At 38.5% G+C, this 8,189-nt stretch overlaps 1 long non-coding RNA gene across 2 annotated transcripts; it reads right to left on the reverse strand.

Annotated features, from left to right (window-relative positions):
• Positions 1 to 5,625: 5,625 nt before the first annotated feature.
• Positions 5,626 to 7,608, reverse strand: LOC138913154 (uncharacterized). 2 transcript variants are annotated; one of them, XR_011418785.1, is made up of 3 exons: positions 7,506 to 7,608; positions 5,877 to 5,975; positions 5,626 to 5,766 (listed from the first exon to the last, which is right to left on the reverse strand). It is a non-coding gene; the product is annotated as an uncharacterized lncRNA (long non-coding RNA). The 2 variants fall into 2 exon arrangements; XR_011418784.1 differs by lacking the exon at positions 7,506 to 7,608 and adding an exon at positions 7,057 to 7,141.
• Positions 7,609 to 8,189: the final 581 nt, after the last annotated feature.

Genomic DNA, 8,189 nt, shown 5'->3' on the forward strand with positions numbered 1-8,189 from the left:
CGGATATGAAAGACGAATGCCCGCGGGCGACAATCGCGGGAAATTCCTGGGCGGAGTGCTGTATAACAACATCACGACCTTTTAGTTGAAATTATTTTACCATTTTCCATTTGCCTTCTGGAGGAGCTTTTCGCCTTTGATTATTTATGTCGCGCTTTGTGGCTGCCTCCCTCCCTCCATCTCGCTAAAAAGCCAACATCAATAAACTGTTGACAACTTGAAAATAACCGCGAAAGAACTGTCTGAAGGGGGTAAAAAGGGGGTGGTGAAAAGAGGTGACTGGCACTTTGTTTATTGAAGTACGCTAAAGTTTTTAGTCGCCATCACCTCGGTCGTGGCTTGTTAATATCAAGCATCGCATTATTTATGGCCAACTTTCCACAAAAACACTTTTATTCCAACGACGCGACGCTGACGGCAGGAGTATAACTTTTAACGAGTTCTCTTCAGTTCGCTCGAGTTACTTTTCCATAACTCACCTGCAATTTTCTCACTTTCCCGTATATTGAATGTGCCACAAAAGTTGGCTGTTAGCTGCTGGCAATTCTTGCCACTCAATGCCTTAAAGTCCTGGTGGCAGGTAGGACTCTGACCACGGCTACGTCCTTGGCCACGAGCAAACCAACCATAAGCATTTCATTATTAGAACACAAAAATGTTTAAAATTTCATTAAATGGCTGCGTTGTCCGGTTCCGAGCAAACATGGCCAACTTGGTCCCAGAGGGTGGCCAGGAAATAAAGGGGGAAAAGGTGCTTCAGGCTTAGGAGAACTGAAAATACTCTTTATTCACTTAATAAAATCAAATACTAAGGTTTTCCTGTGATAGTTAAAAACAAAATACTTGTATTCATGAAGATTACAAAATATTGTATTTTATAGTCGATACCACTTAGAAAATATATAATATCTAAAGACTAACTCCTTAAAAGATTGAGAACATATTAAATGAAAATTATATTTAAGTACAATTTTAATCAAGCTCGAAATATTGTATAACCTGTCGATAGTGTATAACCAACCATCTACGCTGCGTTGGCCCCTCTCGCTCCCCTCTTACTTGACCTTTGCCCCCCAGCTAGTTTTAGCCCCTAACCGCATCATAACAATAGCAGAAACAACAACAAGAGGACCAGCAGACGGACAAAACAATTCATAAAAACGTTTAACAAAACGCAAAAGTGAAATTCGCCCCACAGTCAGGAGCTGACCGAACCCAGAAATGAAATTCCCAGACAAGCAGGAGAACAACATCGGGGGATGTTGGCTATTGGGTTGGGATTCCGGGCTGCAATCATAATGAGCAGCAATTCCAATCCCCCAACCACCAGGACCACACCATCATACCATCATACCACAGGAGCAACCACCGCCAAAGTGGTCAGCAGCAAACATTGCAATTTCATTTAATAACAAAATATTTGGACAGCGCCAACAAGAGAGAGTCCCAGTTCCGATGAGTTAGGGTTTCAAACGATGGGCGATGGGCTGCCATGGCCATCTACTTCTAAGGTAGCAAAAGAGTTGAGGCAAATTATTACGTCTTTATGCAGAAATTATTTATGATTGCTTTGTCTAGACTTGGCGGCGTCGATGGAAGCCACACAATGCACCGGAATTCCGGTCTCAGCGAGTCCTTGCAATGTTAGCCGGATAATTTATGTGCCCATTGCTCATACGCCACGTGCAACGGCAAAGGTGAGAGGTGGGTTCAAATTAGGGAAGTGGCTTTAAAGTTTTTTCTCCGTTACCTCCATTACAGGAGCTACTAAAATATGTTAGGTTAAGTTAATAAATAATATACTCTGCTATCCGGCTTCTACTCTCATTTAAAATTGTGCTACTGTAAATTATTCTTATTAAAAACCCTTTTTTAAATACATTCTACCCATAACTACTTTAGTGCAGCTTTAAAATATCCCCGCGAAAGCAGCGAAAAGAAGTGACTGCAAATTGCATTGGGTAAATTTAATTAACGTCGCATTGAATTTTAATCAAGTTCATTCAGCGAATGCGACACAACACGTGACATTATTTGCATGCGAAATTAACCTGTGACAGGCCACCCGCCACCGCTTTTTCACACGTTATTCGACGGGAGTTTCGGGAGTTGGATTGAGATGGGATCGGGGGAGTAGGGGATATTTTTTAATCAAGCTCCGCGAGGTTTTTACTTTTCGACCCGTCAGTCTGTCAGTGCGGTTCGGCTCACTAGTTAATAGATTGGAAATGTGATATTGAATGCGACCGAACCAACTATTTTCGGGGCTCTTTTAAGCGGTGCGGAGGAAGCGGAGACTGTGGCCAATTCCTGCCGAACCATTGTGCATGCCAATCAGTTGCAAATTGTTTGTTGGACTGCCGAAAACAAATCCACAGAGGGAGCACGGGTTGCCATGTAATCATTTCGTTTATTACGGGTGTTCGGATGCTGTTTTCGGACATTAATTGAAATATGATTTGTGATTTTGTGATGTCCAGTCGAATTCAGCCAATCCAGCAGACAGACATGTATGTACATATAAAGAGTGGTTGGGGCCATCAAAATACCAGTGATGCCAAAGCAAATTTGATCTCTGACTGGCAATGTATGCAAAATGAATTCATGACACGTCCTCGCCTCAGTTCCCGGCTCCTCGTCTGATTTTATTCATATGCTCGATGCTGGCCATGCAAAACTGTCCGAAAACTGTCACTGAAAGCTCTCCTTCCCTCAAATACTTACTGTTGCTGCTGACTGCTGCCAGAGCAGAAAGTCAAAAAGTTTCTGGCTTTCGACCAATATGCAAAATATCAGGGATATGCAAAGCGCTCAAGTCAAGTCAAATCCTCCCTCTAACTCCGTGTGAAACATTTTTCAAAAACACTTGAAAACAAATTCTAAATAAAATGAACATGAGCAGTTTGTGGTAAATGGTTTGAGAGGAAAATGGGACAATACAAAGGCACTGAAAAAAATAATAAATTAATTAAATAAAAATATCATGTTTACAGGCCGATAAAACATTTAGTTAATATTATTCTTTATTTTTCATATTTCCTTATAAAAACATTAATTTAAATATTAGCTAAATTAAATAAATACAAAGGAATTGTAGTGGTTTCCATTTTAAATCCGAACATAAAGGATATAATTTTCACTGTAAGTGCGTGTAAAGTTTAGAGCGTTTGGCTGTGGCAAAATTCAATTAACTTGTCCGGGTTGATTGAAGTTTTAGCTTAGAATCTGACAGATTGCAAAAGTTGCCAGTGCTGGGGACATTTTTCTCACCCCTCTGAGGTGAGAGCCTGCATAATTTTAAACACAATCTGGATTTGCAGCACTTTGGCGTTGTCAAATCCAGATGGTATTATTTTTCCTTTTACTGTAAAGCACTCAGCAGTGCGTTTGTATTTCTTTTAACCCCACAAAACATCGTCTACTTCGTCACTTTTCAGTCCAGTTAACCGCTTGACATATGACGGTCATCATTTAGCGCATATATCTCCCGTGAAGCCTTTTAAGACTCGCTCTTAAAAACCTTTCCAAATCACGCACTTTTCCCCCTTACCCCTTTCACCCCTTTTCTCATCTCTCTGGCAATTCTACCCCTTGAGTGGTCTTCGTTGGCAGCCCATTGAAGGGGCGTGTCAATAGCCCAATGCTGCATTTAAATTGTCCATTCCATTCCATCAGAACGTTTACGAGATGTGGACGATGCACAGCAATGTCTGAGTTCTGATGCTCTCATACAGTGGTTTTTATAGAGCCTTAAAATATGAAAAAGAAGTGCAAATGCAAATATATAACAAAATTCCAATCTTTCTTGCTAAAATAGTTTATTTTCCAATTTCTAACCAACAACAAATTTAATTTCTGTTTACATTTTTAGATACTTCTAATTATATCAGATCTTTAAGTGCAAAGATAAAATTTCAGCATGTTGTAATTTATAGAACAATTCTAACAGTTTCTGGTATTTTAAAATGTTTTTTACATTCTCTAAGAAAATTGATTTTGATTGTTAAAAAAATATATAAAAATAAAATACACAAGTAGAATTGCTTCTCACAGATCACAATTTAGCTTTATGCTATCACTTAAATTATACATTTAAAAACATATGGAAATTTTTTAACACATATTTTTAAAAACTCAACCCACTGTATTTGTGCAGTCCTTTAGCCACCCCTTTGGCCCATCCCCTCTTTCTGTTGGCCACAAGCAAATGCACTTTCCTGGCCACGACTAATTTTATGGCCCCCATTCTCGGCAGAAACTTTGTGTGCGTCTCCGGGCTGCTCATTTCTTTTTTTAATGGTCCCAGCCTGGTCGAGATGGGATGGGAGGGAACCAGACCGTTCCTGCACTGAACTCGACTGGACTGGCGAAGTAATTCCTCTTAGCTCTTAACTCATAATTGCCAGCTTGGCCAGCGCCGTCTCGGCCATTATGACAATTGGCAATGCACCAAAAAAGAGCAGAGCCAACTCCTTTGATGCGTGGCCATGAGAACAATTAAATGACAAGCCAATTTAATGAGCAGACGGCGGACAGCGAATGGCGGATGGCGGAGATTCCCGGCCAAGATGATGTCTTGTCTCAGTTCGCGGCTTAATGGCCAAATTATTGTCACTTTGAAGTTGGCGCCATTAAAGATCGGCGCTTAAAGGGCTGGCTGCAATTGAAAACCACAATTTTACAGCTGAAATACGATGACGTTAATTTCGTGATTTTCGTTTCTGTTTCTTTTTTTTTAATGCGATTTATTCAACTGGCGACGCGTCGCTAATTCCCCAACGAGAACCCAAAAACCAAAAGCCACTCACGCGTGATTCGCCAAAAAAACCGAACTGGGCTTAAATTCTGACTTTAAAGCGGGCTGCAAATATGGTGAAACAATAAATAATTGAGTGGGAGTGGCCATTGGGCAATGTTTGCCTGTATCTATTTGGTTATTTTATTTACATAACACTTTGGCATTAATCGATTTATGTTGCCCTCTGGCGTTGACTTTTGCCATTGCCCCCGCGCACTCGGTTCATTGAGCCTTGTTGAAATTGTTTCAATTATTCGCATTATTTGCCGAGTATTTTCGGTGGCCAGCCAATCATTGGCGATTGTTAGCCATAGTTAATTGCATTCGGTGAGCCAAAAATTTAAATTAGTTATTTAATTAAGTTGCATAATGCAGATGAAGAGCCAGGAAAATAAATAAGAGAGACCAAATCCAGAGGGATATGAAATAATCCAAAATTTTATTAATCCAATGCCTAAACGGATCCAAATTATCCAATCATCTGCTTCGTCTAGCGGTAATTTATTCAAATGATAAACGATAACCCAGCCAACCAGTCAACAACAAAAAAATTTCACACAAGATTTCCACTAACCCCAAATAAAAAAGGGGCAGCCGGAAAAATCTCGGCCATAAAGCTCGGTAAATGCTGTTAACATGCTAACTGGGATAGTCAACACGCACACAGTCTCAGGAACAGGATACCAAAACACACACTCATATAAACACACATACAGGATAGAGGTACGTGAAGCGTTTTTAATTTGCGTATTTTAGTCACGTTCAGGTAAATCTCAATTGAATCGAATGTGACACCGGATGTGAAAATTGTGCACATTTTCCAAGCATTTTGCCATCGAGCGGGGCAGAGCAGAGCAGGAAAATTGAGATGGCAATGGAGGGAAATGGGAAATGGTCATGTTGCTGTTGTCATCGACGCGTTGTTGCTTTTGCTTTTGCTCTGGCTCTTGCTGTTCCTATTCCAATTGCTGCTGGATGGAAAGCAAAGCACGAGGCACAAACAAAGATCGCATCAGTAAGCATGCTGCGAAATGTTCCCTGCCGAACAGAGGAAAACACGTCGTCAAATCTATCTTACCGATTCAGGGGCCAGCCATAGCCAGGAACAGCCATGGATGAATGACGGGCATGACTCTGGCCCAACGCTTTTCCAATGCACTCGGAAAATTAAAGGAAACTTGAGGGAAATTATATATATTTTTCGCAAAAAATGTTTCGGTATTTTATCGATAAACTGCCATACCTCGGGAAATTTTATATAATATGCAAACAGCTGGCCTACCATCAATTTTAAGTTCGCAAAAAATCGCACAAACCAGTAATCCACATTAAACAAGAGAGAACGCTATAGTCGGGTGCCCCGACTATCAGATACCCGTTACTCAGCTAAAGGAAGTGCGAAGGAGGAGATAAAAACTTTGATCCGCCGTAACTTTTTAACGAGTGGTCCGATTTAAAAAATTTCTTCTACATTTCGATAGGTATTGATTAACACCATAAAACTGCATTCTTACTTTTCCGAAATATTGAAATTTTTAAAATCGTATATTAGCGATTGTGGGCGTTAGAGGGGGCGTGGCACCCTTTTGAACTTGCGCTGCGTAGGAACTCCTAGAATCTGCATGCAAAATGTCAATCTTCTAACTTTTATAGTTTTCGAGATCTCAGCGTTCATACAGACAGACAGACGGACAGACAGACGGACAGACGGACAGACGGACATGGCTAGATCGACTCGGCTAGTGATCCTGATCAAGAATATATATAGTTTATAGGGTCGGAAACGCTTCCTTCTACCTGTTACATACTTTTGCACGAATCTAGTATACCCTTTTACTCTACGAGTAACGGGTATAAAAATATTCCGTTTAATATTGGGAAACTTTTTACACTACGGTTTACTACGGTTTGCTACGATTTACTACGATTTACTACGGTTTACTACGGTTTACTACGATTTGCTACGATTTACTACGATTTACTACGGTTTACTTCGGTTTGCTACGATTTACTACGGTTTACTACGGTTTACTACGATTTACTACGATTTACTACGATTTACTACGGTTTACTACGATTTACTACGGTTTGCTACGATTTACTACGATTTACTACGATTTACTACGATTTACTACGGTTTACTACGGTTTACTACGATTTACTACGGTTTACTACGATTTACAACGATTACAACGATTTACTAGGTTTACTACGATTTTATTTATTTTAGATTGTAAGAGTTTTAATTACAAACTTACATGATACCTTTGCTTTGATTGAATTCTTTATTATTTCATTGTTAGGAAATAAAATACCAATTTGTTAAAAATCCTAGAATTATTTATTTTACTTTCTTTTATTTATTCAACACCCTTCAACGCAAAAAATTGCAAAAATCGAAAAAACCAGTAATCCACATTAAAAAATATTCCGTTTAATGTTTTTACACTACGGTTTACTACTGGTTGCTACAATTTACTACGATTTGCTACGATTTACTACGGTTTACTACGGTTTACTACGATTTACTACGGTTTGCTACGATTTACTACGATTTACTACGATTTACTACGATTTACTACGATTTACTACGGTTTACAACGATTTACTACGATTTACTACGGGTTACTACGATTTACTACGATTTACTAGGTTTACTACGATTTTTTTTTATTTTAGATTGTAAGAGTTTTAATTACAAACTTACATGATACCTTTGCTTTGATTGAATTCTTTATTATTTCATTGTTAGGAAATAAAATACCAATTTGTTAAAAATACCTACAATTATTTATTTTACTTTCTTTTTTTAATTCAACTCCCTTCAACGCAAAAAATCGCAATAACCAGTAATCCACATTAAAAAATATTCCGTTTAATGTTGGGAAACTTTTTACACTACGGTTTACTACGGTTTACTACAATTTACTACGGTTTACTACGGTTTGCTACGATTTACTACGATTTGCTACGATTTACTACGGTTTACTACTATTTGCTACGATTTACTACGATTTACTACGGTTTACTACGGTTTACTACGATTTACTACGGCTTACTACTGTTTACTACGATTTACTACGGTTTGCTACGATTTACTACGATTTACTACGATTTACTACGATTTACAACGATTTACTAGGTTTACTACGATTTTATTTATTTTAGATTGTAAGAGTTTTAATTACAAATTTACATGACACCTTTGCTTTGATTGAATTCTTTATTATTTCATTGTTAGGAAATAAAATACCAATTTGATAAAAATACCTACAATTATTTATTTTACTTTCTTTTATTAATTCAACACCCTTCAACCATTAAAAACAAATCACAAATTCCTCGCTGTGTAAAGAGAAATCATGGCTATCGTTGTAAACAAAGCGTTTAC

Source organism: Drosophila takahashii, chromosome 3L, assembly GCF_030179915.1.
Source record: "Drosophila takahashii strain IR98-3 E-12201 chromosome 3L, DtakHiC1v2, whole genome shotgun sequence".
Taxonomy (NCBI): domain Eukaryota; kingdom Metazoa; phylum Arthropoda; class Insecta; order Diptera; family Drosophilidae; genus Drosophila; species Drosophila takahashii.